Genomic DNA, 17,441 nt, shown 5'->3' on the forward strand with positions numbered 1-17,441 from the left:
GGCATTTACCTAGTCTCAGAGAATATACCTCAAAGGACGCAGGTGCAAATACCTGCAGTATAAAAATATCGGTTCTTTGCACAGCCTCTGAATACTTCAGCACTGGCTGTGGGGAATATGAAAAGGCATTTTACAATTTTTATTTAGATGGAAGGGGCATAATCTATATGCCATGCTATAGGTGAAAGAGCTTTAAAACTGCTTGTACTGATCAGTCATGTCACAATAGAAACAGATTTCTGTTTGTCTATTTAAAAAAAAAACAGATATATTTAAAAAAATAAAACTGAAGTTATCCAGTATAAAATACTTGATATAACATATTAAAATGTAAGTTGCACTGTATCAGGGTTTACTATTCTGGATCATCCCACTGTGCACATAGAAGACATTATTTTTGCAATGCACATTGAATTGTATTCATCAACTTTCACATTCATCTACCTTTTTTTTTAGAAATTATTTTATTTTAATTATTTAATTATCAAACTGAATATCCTGAGATACTTTGTATTTGTTGCAACCCTCTTTCACTTTTATTGCTTTGAGTAACTCACCATTCTCTGGATTAAGTTAATGTCTGTGTTCTTTGATCAGTAACTTTTCTTACCAGTATCTGCACACTGTCCCAGTATTGGGAACACTACATAACAATATAGGCTGTGCTGTAGTATGATATAGGCTCTAATACTTTGTAAACCTTAAAGAATAAGCCTCTCCAAACAATACCAGAAAGTATCAGAAATCACTTTAACAAGAGTAACCAAACACAGAAGCAAGAAAATATTTGAAAGAGAAGTAAATTTCAAATTATGCTACATATGACTCAGAACTCATCTTAAGTTCAATATATGAAGCTATCAGGATTTGCCTTGTTGCAAATTTAGGCCTTGATGCCGTAAATATCTCCAGCATTGAATAAAACTCCTTTTTACAAGGAGCATTCTCCCGGAGTTCAACTGAATATAGTGCTTAGTTTAAGATCACGCTCTGGTCCTTGAGGAAGTAAGGCCTATGTCTTTTATACTTAAGAGACAGCAGTGTGTGAATTAAAAATAAATTACAATACTAACTATGGTAACAGTTATATATGTAGCTGTTGTGATACAACTCCTCCTTGGGCTGCTCTGTGATCTCAGGAATTCTTGTTAGGCCTTGGCTTTGATTAATGGTTCCCAGGTGATAGAGCTCCCCTTGAACTTATCAGAGGTACTGTCCACAGTACCAAGACCTTCTGTTTCTTAACCAACAAGGGGAATGAGAGATAATCAGCCACCCCAATAGCCTTGAGACATTACTTACCTGAATCATAGCTCAAGTAGAACAGTATTATTGTTACTGGACTCCAGAAAAATTCCAGTAATTACCATCTTGGATCAGTCAGGATGAAGACTGACTGATAACTAAAGTCAAACATCTTGTGACCCTATAAATGGTCTTTTTAGGTCTCCTGAGCGACAGCAGGCTGACTGGCATCTCCCTCTGAGTGGAACACCTTTCAGAGCTCACAGACTCTCATATTTGAAATACTAGTAGGATCACTGCCAAAATCTGGTAATGAGGCCTGGGCTGATACCTGTCCCCACTGCTTGAGGTTCAGTGCTCACACCCTGAGGAATGCAGAGGCATTCAATGTGAACCGAACCTAAGGGGGATTTTTTACTGGTATATATTTGTACATTTGTATGTAAATGTCTTTGTGTCTCTGTGTGAGTGTACAAATTGATTTAGAGACCTTAAAGCAAGTACAGGATGTTGGGCCTATATTTAAGCCACTCTTGTAATTGCAGTAAATCCCATTGAATTGCTTTGTAAATATTAAATTAATCAATAATTAGGCACTGCTAAATACTTTAGACATAAACCATGACCATATCTAGGATAAGATTTGACTCAGCCACACCTAGGCTCTGTCAGGAATTTAGAAACAGGATCCTCTCTGAACCTTGTGACTCAAGAGAAGGATCTCCTTTACCCTTTTGCATCCTTACCCTTTTCCATCTCTAGTCCCTGTGTAAATCATTCTAACTTGTGAACCTCACCATCAAACTTTGTCATGCTTTCTCAGATTTATGTTAACCCTTCTTTTTAAGTACCTTTGATGATGATTCTGTAAGTGACCTAAATGACTCATTCATGACAGTGGTGTGACCATATTATTCTTCATGTGTAGAGACAAAAAAATCTTAAATAAGTAAAGCACCAAAGAACACAAAAGGAAACAGTGGCTTGAGGAAATTATCTGTTTGAGGTCAGTGCAGCAGGTCAGCAGATGACCTTAAACTAGGATTTAGGAGATATATGTTTAATGTTCCTTCTTGTCCAGAAAGCCACTCGTTTATGAAAATCAGATTTTGAAATTTAGACAGCATGAGACAAAAGGAAACAAATGCAAGAAGGACCAAAAGGATTTAGATATTAATAGTCCTCCTGTAGGCAGAGTACTTAGCTGATAAGGTTGCTCCTGTTTACATTAGAAGAAGATTTGTTTAGTGATTCTTCACCTTTAATTTTGGGAGAGGTAGAGGATCTTTTGATCAAAGGTAACTTTAATCCGTCATGGTTTTTTGGTTGTTTTATGAGGCCACAGGAAAACACGGTCTGATATATATTTCTTATGTGTATGAATCAGTACCATATAGACTGATTTTAAAAGTGATCTTCATTTGGCAGTAAAGAAGTATCAGATTTTTCCCTTTCATTCAGTACTGTTTATATTTGTATATTTCTAATTGGACCCCCGCCGCACGCAGCGCGGGGGCTGCTGGGGACCCCGGCCCCCGGGCGCGGCCATGGTCAGCCTCCGCCCTAGCCCCGGTGGGTGAAAGGAGAGAAAGAGGGGGAGCCTCGCCGGCGGGTACTGCACCCCCGTGGAAGAGGAGAGGGGAGCTTTGAAGCACACAGAGGTTTGCTGTTCCAGGTTTGGGGGAGGGGAAGGATGTTGAGTGGGCCGTGGGGGTCCTCAGACTGGCGGGAGGGCAAGCGGGGCAATCCTGTATGAAATGTCGCAGGTGAGCAGTGCGCCTGTAGATATGTGGTAACACAGTGGGGGAAGGATAAGGTCAGGGTGGATAATGGGTTCTTTTAGAGTGATGGGGGTCCTGGCCAGGCTGGGGCCTTGAAAGGCACCCCAGCCTTGGATGGGTACGGGGGCCAGAACGGTTGGTTTGTTTGTTTGTTTGTTTCTGGTTCACCTGCGGCTACTGCCCGGGTTCGGCATGTTCTAGATATATTTGCTTTGCTCTGTTACATCCTGAAAGGGTGGACAGGACAAAGGGTTGTTCCTGGGTATTTCCTTGAGATTGCATATAGATAGGTGATAGCAAAGTAGGAAATGACAGACTTGCCCAAATCATTCCAATAGGAATGAAACCTGTGTACCCCTATGTTGTTGTGAGCTATGCTGGCGATGGTACCTGCCTTCAGTAGGGTCGCCCATGCCAGACAGGTCAAAACCGTAGGGCCAGATACAACACATTCTTGGGCAGGATGAGCTTGTTAGCCTTCTGGCAGTCATCCTAGGAGAAGGACAACTCTCATCCCAAACCTGGGCAGATGGAGCTCGCTTAGCCCTGTAAGGCCATCCATCTAAGAGAAGGTCACTCTAATTAAACTTACGTCCTGAGGACCTCACTGCCACCATCCAAGCTCGCTTGGCCCTGGCAGATGAACCTTAGGATTAAAGGGTGGGTTCAGTTCCGCACATACTGCATCTCACCTAAAAAATCCATTGCGCAGGCTTGAAGGCTTTACCCACATGCAAAAAGCCCTGTAACAATGGGTGAGGGTCAAAACGGCAGGTGAAAGGTGCACTGGAAGCTGCAGACCCAACCCTGCATGCAGGCGGTTAAGGATATTGGTCATTTGAGACTGACCGGAGATGACAGTCTCTTGGGGCAGCACCTGAACGACCAAGCAGCCTTTTCAGAGGCAGCGCTGCTTGCTCCACCTGGAGAGGGGCCTAGAAAAGGTGGTCTAAACAAAGCTCATCTCCACCTTCACCCGGTTAGTTAACCGCAGGCCAACAGGTATCTTCTTCCAATGCGGTTGCACAAAGATCAAGAGACAAAAGCATACACCTGCCTCCAAAGGTGTACCTAAATTAACTCTAGCATGTTGGAATATCAGATCCATGCTCGATTCTGCGGATAGCGGATGTCTTGAGTGCTGTTCTGCCCTAATTGCCCATGAACTGGCTCATCTCAACATCGACATTGCCACTCTCAGTGAAGTTCGCCTTCACGAGGAAGGCAGCCTCAGAGAACATGGTGCTGGTTATACCCTCTTTTGGTCAGGTAAGCCTAGAACTGAAAAACATCTCTCAGGAGTCGGCTTCATGGTCAAAAACTCTATTGTTCCTAAACTCGAAAATCTGCCGACAGGTCACTCTGACTGCATTATCTCCCTACGCCTTCCACTGCGCAACAAGCAACACGTTGTCCTCTTTAGTATATATGCCCTAACTCTCCAAGCCAACCCTGCTGAAAAAGATTTTACACTGACCTACAACAGCTCACCATCACTGATACTATCTTTCAGCAGAAAGATAGTCTGAAGACAACCTGGATGCACCCCAGATCTAAGCATTGGCACCTCATTGATTATGTCTTGGTGCGACAGAGAGATGTCCGCGATGTCCACCATACCTGTGTGATGTCCAGCGCAGAATGCCAAACAGACCATCGGCTTGTGCACTGTAAACTCAACTTCAATCTCAAATTGAAACCTAAAAGGGGCAGTATCCCAAGAAGACTCCAAGTTAATGATCTCCAATCACCCACAATAAGAGACAGATTCCAGGCAAACCCTCAAACTAGGCTCGAAAACCATTCCACAAATTCTGCAGATTCCTCTCCTGAAACAATTTGGCACCATATTAAAACCACCATCCTGCAATCCTCTGAAGAATCCTTAGGACTCTCCCTCAAGAAGAACAAGGACTGGTTTGATGAAGACAATCAAGAGATCCAGGAACTGTTGAGGAAGAAGAGAAGCACCCACCAAGCACACCTTGCACTGCCATCCTGTCATGCAAGAAAAATAGCCTTTTGCCTTGCCTGCAGTAATCTACAACAGAAACTCCATGACATCCAGAACAGGTGGTGGATCGATCTAGCTAAAAAAACTCAATTATGTGCAGATACTGGTGATCACAGAGGATTCTACGAGGCCCTGAAAACAGCATACGGGCCTACATACCAAGTCCAAAGCCCTCAGCGCTGATGGTCAAAGGCTTCTAACAGATAAAACCTCCATTCTGAATCAATGGTCTGAACACTTTCGGACTCTTTTCAGTACCAACCGTGTAGTTCAAGGCTCAGCAATTCAGTCCATCACACAACAACCAGTGAAATACGAATTGGATGCTGCCCCCACTTTAGGAGAAACCCTCAAGGCCATACAGCAGGTGAAAATCGGCAAGGCAGCTGGAGTTGATGGAATTCCGCCTGAAGTCTGGAAACATGGGGGCCTTGCACTCCATGCTAAATTTCATGAGTTTGTGGTGCGCTGTTGGGAACTAGGCAAACTACCATCAGACCTTCGTGATGCAGTCATCATCACTTTGTATAAGAGGAAAGGTATTAAATCAGACTGTTCAAATTACTGTGGTATTACTCTGCTCTCCATTGCTGGCAAAATCCTGGCAAAGATACTCTTGAACAGACTAATACCTGCTATAGCAGAAGGAATTCTACCTGTAAGCCAATGTGGTTTCAGAGCCAACAGGAGCACCACAGACATGGTATTTGTTCTCAGACAACTGCAAGAGAAGTGTAGGGAACAGAACAAATGTTTCTACATAACCTTTGTTGACCTCACCAAGGCTTTTGGTACTGTGAGCAGAAAAGGTTTGTGGGAGATTTTGGAACGTTTAGATTGTACCCTCAAGTTCCTTAAAGTGATCATCTCACTCCATGAGGATCAACATGGCCAAGTCAGATAGGGCAATGCACTCTCTGAGCCCTTTCTAATAACTAATGGTGTGAAACAAGGCTGCGTTCTTGCACCAACCCTATTCACAGTCTTTTTCACCATGATGCTCCAAGGGGCCACGGCAGACCTCGATGATCAGGACGGTATCTACATTCGATACCGTACTGATGGAAGCCTATTCAACCTAAGGCGACTGAAGGCCCACACCAAGACCTTAAACCATCTTGTCTGGGAGCTGCTCTATGCTGATGATGCTGCCCTTGTTGCCCACACAGAAGCAGCTCTGCAGCGTTTAACATCCTGCTTTGCAGACGCTGCTGAGCTCTTTGGGCTGGAAGTCAGCTCAAAGAAGACAGAAGTTCTCCATCAACCAGCACCTCAGGAAGTCTTCCATCATCCCCACATCACCATTGGCAAATCAGAGTTCAAATCAGTCCAACAGTTTAATTACCTAGGTAGCCTCATCTCCTTGGACGGTAAGATTGACGGAGAGATAGACAACAGGTTAGCAAAGGCATAGAGTGCTTTTGGAAAGCTTCATAAAAGAGTTTGGTGAAATAAACACCTGAAGAAAAGTACAAAGATCAGTGTTTACAGAGCCATAGTGCTGTCTACTCTCTTATATGGATCTGAATCATGGGTCATCTACCGCCGCCACCTGCGTCTCCTAGAATGCTTCCATCAATGCTGTCTCCACACAATCCTAAACATCCACTGGTCAGATTATGTGACCAATACATCTATTCTAGAACAAGCAGCAGTCACAAGTATTGAGGCCATGTTGCTGAGAACAAGCTGCGTTGGGCAGGGCACGTCTCCAGGATGAAGGACCACCGCCTCCCTAAGATCTTGCTTTATGGTGAACTTGCCACCGACTGCCGCAAGAAAGGAGCCCTAAAGAGAAGATACAAGGACTCCCTGAAACAACATCTCAGCCTTGGCCATATTGATCAACATCACTGGTCTACTCTGGCCTCCAGACCTCTGGAGGTCTGGAGACACACCATCTATAACGCTGCTGATGCTTTTGAGAAAGTACGCAGGATCACTCTCGAGGAGAAAAGACAACACAGAAAGAATCGTGTCTTGCAGAATATACCACCTAAGGAGTCTTTCTGCTGTGCCTTCTGCAACTGGACATGTCTATCTCGTATTGGCCTTTTTAGCCACCAGCACGCTTGCAACAAACCTGGGTAGAGCCCTTCCCAAATCTTTGTTCGCGAAGCCTAGCCATGAGATGAGATTTCTAATTGGATGTGGCTAAATATGATGGTGCACAATCTTTAGAGTCAAATTCAGGCAAGTATCTCATGCCTAACTAAAGAAAATGAATTGTTTTTCTTTTCTTTTAGACAAACTGCAGATCATTTTTCTTTCTTTGTCACCTGAAACCATAATGAGTTCCATCTGTACATTTAGGTGGCATTTTCCTGCTGTTACTTATACCAAATGAAGAGGAGTCCAAATGTCTCTTTCAGGACTCTTGTGGTAGGTCACTGTGCATAGATGTGGTCTGAATTGTTTATATACTGCATACAATAGAATCCTGAAGTGCTTTGGTGTTTGAAGAAAGCTGTTTACCACAGCAGTTCAGAGGATTCCTGCAGGTCCTTGACCCCTTACAGAAAATTAACCTTAAATGTTTCTATGCACTTTATATGTACATTCTATTCATTTTCCGTTGCCCCATTTAAATCAAGGAAATTTCTTGTAGGATTACATCAGTGATAAAGGTGGCACTTGTACAAAAGAAATGTGGTGTAAGATTCTGGTTCTATGAAGCATTTAACTTTTTTTTCAAGTAAAATAATATAAATCTTTGCTGGTTTCTATTTTAAGTCATTATTCTATAGCCAGATATTGCTGTATTTATACCCTGAAAAGCAAATAATGGAGAAACAAAACTAATGTATCACCGACAAGCATTTAAGGAACAAGTTAAAATAAATAAAAATAGTAATAACAGCAAACGGTCTACAGTATTTTAACACAGACATTTACTTGCCATGTACTTTTAAAGACAGTATGGAATAAATAATTTCGAAGAATCACAGGGTCTGCATTTTCAATTCCTTTACAAAATAATGTTACTAAGGTTTAGTTGCTTTTCAACCAGCTAGAAACAACATCTTTGGTTTTCTCCTGTTGGAGGAGGAATGCAATATGCATGTGGTCATATTCTAGAGTAATCCACTAGCCATAAATAAATATTGTGTTGTTGAGTCTATGGTAGGTGTAAATGAAAAAGCCTAGATGTGTCATGTAGTCTGTACAGAAAAAGGACAGAGCAGCAGATATGAGCTTAATCGAATGTGTATAATGATAAAATTTTGTTTGATATGAAAGAGTAGTCTTGAGAGCAAATTTCAGAAAGGTATAAATCATCAGATCCAGTAGCAGGGAAGACAGAGGTATTCTGTGTAAAATTCTCAAACTCGAGAGATATTTTTTCCATCGAAGTTGCTGGTTGCAGACAATTAACCTCAGTATGCATTTCCTGGTGGTAGGAATGAGACCTGCTTACTGCCAGGGGGAAGTTTGGGGTGGAATAAATTTTTTCCTTTCATATATAGATAGAAAACAGAGCAAGAACATATTATACAGTTTTACTTCAATGATGCTACACATTCCCATAACAACCTATCTGAGCTGGCACAATCAGTCCTGTATGTGTGCTGAAGGTTCAAGATCAGCTTAACTCAACCTGAGACAAGTGAGTCTGTCGCTGGTCTAGCTGAAAACCTATCACACTTTGATATACTTCCCTTTGGTTTCCAGTTTTATTCTGCAGGCAGTTCTACTCACCAACTCATTTTACCCAGAAGCCACACAAACAGTAAAGCTGATGGTAAGAAAGTGACAGAATGAAGAACAAATGGAAGAACTGATCTCTGCAGTAGAAGCACAATGTTAAAATCAGTTTAATCTAACTACAAAACCACACACTTTTTACTTTTGTGGACACAGTTCTCTGCCTAATCCTTTAGTCTATCTTTCTGTTTGCTACAAAATGCCTACAAATCTACGTCATGAACGTCCCTGTCCCAAACACAGTAGGTGAGGAGGGAGGTGGCTGCTGTAGTGGTCCTTTCCCAGTAAAATCTGAAGGTAAGGTTAAAAAAACTCTTGAGTCCATCCCTTGTGATTTTATCACAGTGATCTATTTTTCTTAGCATTTCAGTCCTGTGTGTTCAAAACCTAAATGTGGTGGTGTTTTTTTCTTTCGTAGTTGTTATATTTGCTTAAAAGCTCACAAGGAGCGTGCCTTTGTCCTAACCATTTTATTTCAGTAAAATACAGTAGGGTTGGATTAAGATGCATTTTATATACATACATGTTCCTTTTAGATAGTCAATAGTAAATGGATGGAAATGACACTTTACCACCATTCTTATTTTTGTAGCACAGATAGCCTTTTCTTTTACTGCCATAGGAAAATTTTGGAATCTTTTTTATTCTTCTATATCGTTCATGACAAGTTTAGTCTATTTACAGGGAGGTGCTGTTTTGTAACACCAGGTGCAATTTTCTAATGCTAGGATTACTGAAAGGGACAGAAAAGTAATAGGTATTTTTATTCTGCTTCTCTACTTGTGTTTCACACTTGACAGCACTCCATGCATAGTTCATTCAATTTTCCCCTGGGTAGCCAATCAATAAGCCGATTTCCTTTGATGTTTGAGTCTTCTGCTCAACAACAGAGGAAAATAAAAATATTTCAATACATAAGAAAACATGCATATAAGCTCACAAATATTGACAGGAAGACTCAAAGGCAGATGGGGTATCAAAAATTACAACTCTGTAGAAGACACACACTAGGCATGTGCAGGGACAATGATGGTAACTGCCCATTATCCTACCTTTCTACTATAGGTATTAATCATGGTTTAACATATTTTGGAAAGATGAATCCAAGTCCCATGTTTGTTAATAGAACTGGTTGAATATTTGCTGGTTTTCAAAAGTAGTTTAATATGGAATCCTACCTGCTCTCTTCAGTTTCTCTCATGTCTTCATTTTGGCAATACCACTGTGTTTGTCACATTACACGCTTTGCCAGTCAAATTGCAGGCAAATGTACATAAACAAAAATGAGCATTAAATCCATATTCTTTGCTCTACAGTGGATATTAACACCTAGTGTGACAAAGTTATGATATAGCTTTCAGTCTTTGATACCACTGCATTAAAAATATGTTGATCATGGTAATAAACATAACAACATCCTGCTCTCTAAAAAAAGACTTCCAGTCTATCCATTTGTGCCAATATGAAAAATCACCTATGCACATGTATTTTTCCAATGTTTTCTTAAAAAGCCATGTATAATATGGATCCACCATCACTCTCGCAATCAGTTCTAATGCTTCCCTCTCCTCCTGGTCAGGAATTTTTTTCACTCAGGAGGGTGAATATTGCTCCTGGGACTTCCTACACCACTTATTTTCACCCTGATCTTCAGTCTCAGTCTTTGCATGTAGAGCGCAGACAGCTGTACACTGTTGCCGCAAAGTGTTCACAGCCGGCTCCCTGGGACAAGAGTAAGGAGGGATGCAGTGATCTCCGGGTGTTCATCGGGCCTGTTGCAACCTGTTCTGAAACAAGCAATTTCATATTCTCTCCCTTGTCCTCACCTCTCATAAAACACTATCTTCTGAAATAAAGTGCATGCGTGAGAGTCACTATTTTTATTTTTCCCTTCTAGGGGGAAAAAGAGCCCTGTTGTACGGAGGCTTCCTAGCCTTGCCTGAGGCGGGGGGGTGGTTCCGTGCCTCCCCTCCTCCGGCTCCGGCCGCTGCGTGCGGCGGGGATCGCCCTCCCCGCACCCCACGCCTCCGGTTATTGATGGTGGCGGCCGCCGCCCGCCCCGCGCCTCCTGCCGCGCCCGCCCGCTCCCCCTCTCTCCCCGGCACTGCCGCAGAGGCTCCACCGCAACGCGAAGCCCACACAGCCGCTCCGGTCCGCCCCTTCTCTGGTCTGTCACGCTCGGCGGCTCCTCCGGGAGGCTCCTCGCTCCCTCCCGCAGCCTCCCGCCGCGAGAAGGAGGCAACGGCAGCGGAGGGAAGTGCCGCGGCTCTCCGCTGCCTGCCCCCGGTAAGTGATGCTCCGGGCACTCGGGCTGCCGCGGCTGCTTCCCCGCAACTTTTCCTTTTCCTTTTTTTTTTCCCCCCTTCTTTTTTGCATGCTTGATTTCAACTTTTCCACGGAACTTAACAAGGGGCTTGCTCACGGGGGGGGGGGCGCGGGGGCAAAGCTCTCTTCGGGGCAGGTCGAGCGCTGGACGGGAGCGCGGGGTTCCCCTTCATCTCCGCGGTGAGCGTGAGCAGTTTGTGCTCGGCTGCTGCTCACTCCAGCTCCATCCAGATCTCGCTCGCTCTTTGCACAGAGAGAGCGGGTTGCACAGATCCGAGGAGGTGTGAGCGTCTGATCTCTGCTTTAGAAGCTGACTGGCATATTAAAGCTGGCAGAACTTTTGCACGCTAGGGGAGCAAAAACAAGGGGTGTCGAGGTTCGCAGACTCCAGATGCTTGAAGAAAACAAGTTTGCAGATGTCCTAGCAGTAAGGATGGCGAGGAAAATCAAAGGTACACAAAGGTTGTCAATTCCAACTCCTCAAGGAACCAACACTTTCTAAGATCTGTTAAGAAGGGAACAGGCAGGGTTTCATACCTTGCAACAGAAAAGGAAGGGGGAAAAAAAAGGAACGAACGAAAGAAAGAAAACAAATTTAAGGCTTTTTGAAAACACCGTTGCTTTTGTCACTGTGGGTTTCCTTCAAGGATTGTAGCTCACGTTGACTGCGTTGGGAGAATAGTTTAGCATTCGTGACCCGTGACGGGGAGCGGGGGACTTCAGCTTCAGGAGAGGACTTTTCCAAAACACACCAAGTTCCTGCTTTGCAGGGTGCTTTTCGAATTTAGGTCCCGAGACGCCTCCGATAGTATATGGGGAAGGGAGTGTGGAGAAGTCACAGTCAAGAAAAGTATAATCCAAGTCCCAGGGTTAGGAAGAGCTATGGGATGGTAAGTTCTTTTGAGGCAACCCCCGCCTCATTTAAACAGTGTTGCAGGGTAGAGGAGGCATAGGAGCTGCTCTGGCAGTGCTGAGGGGAGGCAGGACACCGCAGGGACTGGAGGGCTGGGTAACATGGAGGTAATTGAACATGGAAGTCACTGATTAGTCTTGGGACCCTAATCCTGCAAAGCAGTGTGGATGCAGTGTGAGTAGGGGGCGAGGGTGGGAGCTGAGTCATGCTCGCTGGGGCGGCCATGGCACATCTGTAGAGAAAGGAGGGGGCTGAGGAAAGAAGGAAGAAATAAGGAAGAAGCACATAAAGACAGGTGGAGAGAAGGAAGAACGTCTCATGGAAAGATGCTGAGATCACTCAAAGGCTCCCCTGTGATTGACGGTATCCTTCTCTCCTTTCTGTAAAGGATTAGGACGCTGATGAGTGTATCTTTGATGTAGGGGGGGCTAGATTGCAGAGGTTAGTACAACACAAGAGAAACCTATTCAGATAAACACACTTGGTACTGCTGGTACTTCGGCTGCATTGCACTGCAGTGCAGGGAGCTAAGAGCAACTTCTGCCTTAGGAGAGAGAGGGAGCTGCTGAATTGAACTGTAAAGGTGGCACAAACAATGCCAAAAATTACTGCTTCGCAAGGGAATTGCAGATAGAACTGGAAGTAGAGCTGTAACGAGAAATTGGAAGGACCTTCCTGATGAATTTACAATTAACCAAGAGGGGTTTTAGAAAAAAAAGAAAACAACACTCAGACCAAATAAAGGTCTCTGATTAGATTCATTGTAAATAGTATACTTCTGTTGGAAGTTGTTTTCCTCCAAGTGCTCCATGTGAAAGAGTCTCATTTTAACTGTGCCATATATCCTCCCAAATAGAAGTTTTACAGTGATCGTTCTTTTCATGGACTGAAGTGAGAACAAAAACTACCATTTTGCTGTTTTGTTCAATATTCATAGTTTTCCCTGTAACTGATGTTTTATTCAGTATTTTTGTATAGAACAAGGTACCATGGTAAACCAGAGACCCCATTCTTTCCCTCTCACCTAGAATTTTCTGCAATTTACCTAAATTTTCTTTAGTGTTTTGGTGGGTTTTTTTATCTGTTTCCACAATATGAAAGCTAGAAGAATTGCTTTTCCGTATTACAAAAAATGCAGAATCCACCAAGAAATAGCCATAGTAAATTCCAAGTGCAGTTTTATTTAAATTTGGAGGAAGGTTTTTCATAGGCCAAATATTGAGAAAAAGACAGTCTGTCAGTTAAGACTACTGACACACATCGAGCCTTCAAACATCTTGAAATGCTACTTGAAGAAAAAGAAGAAACAATCAAGTAATGCCTTCATTTCTGAAGCTGTATTCCTACTGCTTTTTCAATAAAGATGACTCTGAATATCAGTGGCACAGACTAGACACAGACTTTCTCTGATGGCAACTCGATGTTAAATTACATGTAATTGCTTTCTGGAAAAATAGATTTGAATTTGGCCAAATGAGATAAAATCAACTGTTTTCAGATTTTATACCTGAGAAATCTAATTTATTTTCAGTAATAAAGAAAAAGTGTTAGTCAGTTCTGAGCAACATGCAAGAAGGATGTTTGCAACAAAGGAAAATCACATGAAGAATTGTTATGTTTGCAAAATATGATGTTACCTCAGGTGATAACATGAAACCTATAATTCAGTTTATGTCTGCATGAGCGCATAAGATTGTGTAAGTTGCTTACAGTAATGGAAGATTTCAAATTAGTTTTTTTTAATTGTGTGTTCCAAAGCACAGAGGATAAATATTTATTCACACTGGTTCTGATCATTCTATTAAAATCAGTGTGAATTGAATTGTAGGTTTCAATGGGAACTGGAGTGAGCACAGCTATATAATAATTAAGGGACTTTGGTTAGGGGTTTTTTGCTGTTTTTATTGCTTTGTTTTGTTGTTGCTTTTTTTATTTGTAAAAGTACATTAATAAAGATATTTTGCATTCTCAGTCATATAAAAGTTGTTTTAACATCACAGGCAGATCACTTGGGCTGTATATTGCTCTGAATCCTTGAAACCATATGCGTCACAGGATGCATATCAATGAATGTTTAAACAAAAGCTCATCAATTAGATTAGATGTGTTTGCAAACCTGTGATAGGGAACCCACAGCTGCTACCACCACTTTTGTATTATGTAGTGCATAACATTTTCCTATCAAAACAGAATGGCATCCCTTATAAAATGATTTAGAGGACTAGATTTACAACTTGTCTTCTTTTAAGTGTTTGTAAGCAGTATAATGGAAAAAATTAATTGGAATTGTGCTCAAAGTATTGACACTGGGAAGAAAATGTAGTTAAATTTCTCTTTTAAATTAGCAGACTGTTTCAGTTTTAGATTAAATATTATATATTCTCTAGTATCTATGTTACAAAACGTGGTGGGCCTTTTTTTCATTAAAACAATGGCTGAAAACCTAAAAAGCTTTTATTCATCTTTGATTTTGTGTATTGCTACATGTGCTTCTAGAGACAGTTTAAACATGCAGAGTACCTATTCTTGTGTAAATATATATGATGCAGGTCAGTGATACATTAGTCATGTTTTTTTTTCAAATTATCGTTGTTATGTCAACAAAAGATAAATAAGTTGGATTAAATATAATCAAATGCAGGTTTTTTTAGCATGACTATGATTGAAGCTGTTGTCCTCTTGTTAAAAAAGAAAGGGCGTAATGCAACACCGAGCACATCCTTTCCTTCTCTGTGGTTCCAACTCTCAGTCATTTTCGCACCCAGAGAGGCTAATAGAAATTTAAATGTTGCATACACAATGAGTGAAATTGCTTAAAGCTAAAGTGTAATACACTGTAATACAATTAAGATATTATTAATATCTTTTCATTTTTAAGACTAAATTCTTACCTCTGTTTATCTGTATTTCTACTGACCAACTGCTGACAGTAAAGACTTGCCATGCGTCAACAAAATGATTAGGTGGACATTTCATCCGCATATTTCTAATTGAACTAAAGATGAAACATATTAAAAATAGAAATGGCATCTACCACATAATATAGCTGGTTCAGTGCACAAGGCATATAGCTTTATATTGATCTGGGACTCATGAAAAATATGGTGTTGTTGTAGCTTCATGTTTCCTTGCCAGCCGAAATGTTTGGTTTTTGGTTTTTTGTTTGTTTTTGGGTTTGTTTGCTTGTTTGTTTGGGTTTTTGTTGTTGTTGTTGTTTGGATTTTTTTAAGGTAAAGCAGCATCCCTGTATCTGTCTCTCTCTGCAGGTTATCTTTGTGGTCATGGCTGTGTGGGTCTAGTTATGTACTTTGTTCTAAAATGGTAGTCTGTGTCTCACAAGCGTGTCTTGAATTCTGACTGAATATCCATGTTACAGTTAATACAGTTGGTAGCAGCATTAAAGCATCCTGTAGGATTTTTTCCCCCTTTAATGATATTTGAGGGTTTGTGTACGAAAAAGCTTCACGAAATACATCATGAATACTAATTATTTAATCACAATTTTACCATTTAACAGTGGTAACCATGGAATGGAGGGATGACTTTGCTTATAGCAGCTTATAGGGCCTCTGGGTCTTTAAATGGCACCATATTCATTCCCTGTAGAGCTGGAGGATAAACTTCCCTTTCTGAAAGTGTAGCAGTGCTACCCCAAGAAGGTGGTTTCAGAAACTGGATCCACCACCCCCACCTCCCTTGATGATGTGTAGGTTTTGCTTTTATCTGGGAATCCCAGCCATTGCTGCAGCCTTAAAAATGAAGTGGTACTGTACTGTTCCTAAGGCTGAGAAATGAGCAGAACTGTCCATGAGCCAACAGTGTGCTCTTGTGGCCAAGAATGTCAATATTATCCTGGAGTGCCTTAGGAAGAGCATTGCCAGCAGATTGTGAGAAGTGATCCTTCCCCCCTATTCAGCCCCAGCGAGGCCACATGTGGAGAGTACTGTGTCCAGTTCTAGTTTTAAGAGAGACATGGAGCCCCTGGATTGGGTCCAGCAGAGGGCTACAAAAATGATTAGGGGACAGGAGCACCTCTCTTACGAGGAGAGGCTGAGAGAGTTGGGCCTGTTCAGCCTGGAGAAGAGATGGCTGAACATCAGTACCTGAAGGGGTGGTGCCAAGAGGATGGATCCAGGCTCTTCTTGGTGGTGCTGAACTGTTGGAAAAGAGGCAATGGGCAGAAACTGCTGCACAAGAAGATCCACCTGAATATGAGGAAGAATTTCTTTATTATGTGTGTGACCATGAACAGGAACAGATTTCCCAGAGAGGTTGTGGAGTCTCCCTCACTGGAGATATTCAAGAACTGTCTGGACACAATCCTGTGCCACGTTCTCTAGGATGAATCTGCTTGAGCTGGGAGGTTGGACCAGATGACCCACTGTGGTCCCTTCCAACTTGACTCATTCTGTGATTCTGTGATTCCAGTTGGAAGTCACTGCTCTCTATCATGTAGCTTTGTGTTGTTTCTTTTTTATCTCTGTGGATTCTTTAAATTCTGCCTTTTGGACAGCTGATGGTATAAAAACGCTGTCTATAATAATGGGGTAAAGTATTTATTTATTTCCATTAAAAATAAATGAACTTGAAAATTCCATCACAAAATATATCCAAGTACCAAACAATAAAGATAAGATCATCAATGTATTTTTCTATTTCCTGATCATGCTGAAAGCTCTCTGCAATATACTTAGGATATCTTCCTTGTACAGATACGAAGGCCTAGATACTAATTGGCATTTCCCATTTTAACTCTCAAGCAAACAGAGTAAATTTCTTGGTACAGAGTATGAAAGGTCCTATAGTGGTGGCTTGTTAGTGCTTCTTGAGGGAATTTATGGAACTGTGAATGTTCTTCATAACTCATATGAGGCCGATCCTGAAAGAAAAGGTAAGACCAAGGATTGCCATGGTCTTCTATGAGTTTAGAAAATGTATATTCTTGATGTTACAGTGCAAATTTATCAGTTTTTACTGAGTTATTTTTGACCTGATTTTGATCAACAAGTCAAAAGAAGATAATTCTAAACGCATTAGATGAAGGTACCAAATATTAACATTTCACGTATCTTGCTCTCCTACTTTTCATATCAGCACATAGCTGTGCAATTTATGTTGGCTTTTCTTTGGGGCGGTATTCTTGGTGTCTAGACATCACTTCTTGTGAGCAGAATCACTGATTCACTTCCTGTGTAGCTGGTGCACAGTCTGCCGCTGACACTGGATTCACTTACCCTTTGAACATCCTTTCTCAGCATGTATGCAGCGCCTCAGCTTCAAACAACTCCACTTTATTTCCTGTCAGCTTTGTTAAATAAATCAAATTCTGGAAATAGAGAGAGCATTAGATGAAAATGCACTTAGTGATGAAAGACACATAACTGAAAACCTCCTTACTGTGCCTGGAAATTTTGCAAGGATGATCTGTTGGGGGGAGGGGGTAGTTAAAAAAAGGAGT

General features: G+C 41.8%; 1 protein-coding gene across 1 annotated transcript in view; it reads left to right on the top strand.

The window, feature by feature from the left end:
• The first annotated feature begins 10,766 nt into the window (after positions 1-10,766).
• The window catches only part of SV2C (synaptic vesicle glycoprotein 2C), a 114,208-nt gene continuing 107,533 nt past the window's right edge, over positions 10,767-17,441 (top strand). The window contains exon 1 of the mRNA XM_027709971.2: positions 10,767-11,031. The gene's annotated coding sequence lies outside the window, so the exon portion shown is untranslated. The remainder of the gene's footprint in view (positions 11,032-17,441) is intronic.

This window comes from Pipra filicauda, unplaced genomic scaffold, assembly GCF_003945595.2.
Source record: "Pipra filicauda isolate LSUMZ 115617 unplaced genomic scaffold, ASM394559v2 scaffold35_size7292922_pilon, whole genome shotgun sequence".
NCBI classification, from domain to species: Eukaryota; Metazoa; Chordata; class Aves; order Passeriformes; family Pipridae; genus Pipra; species Pipra filicauda.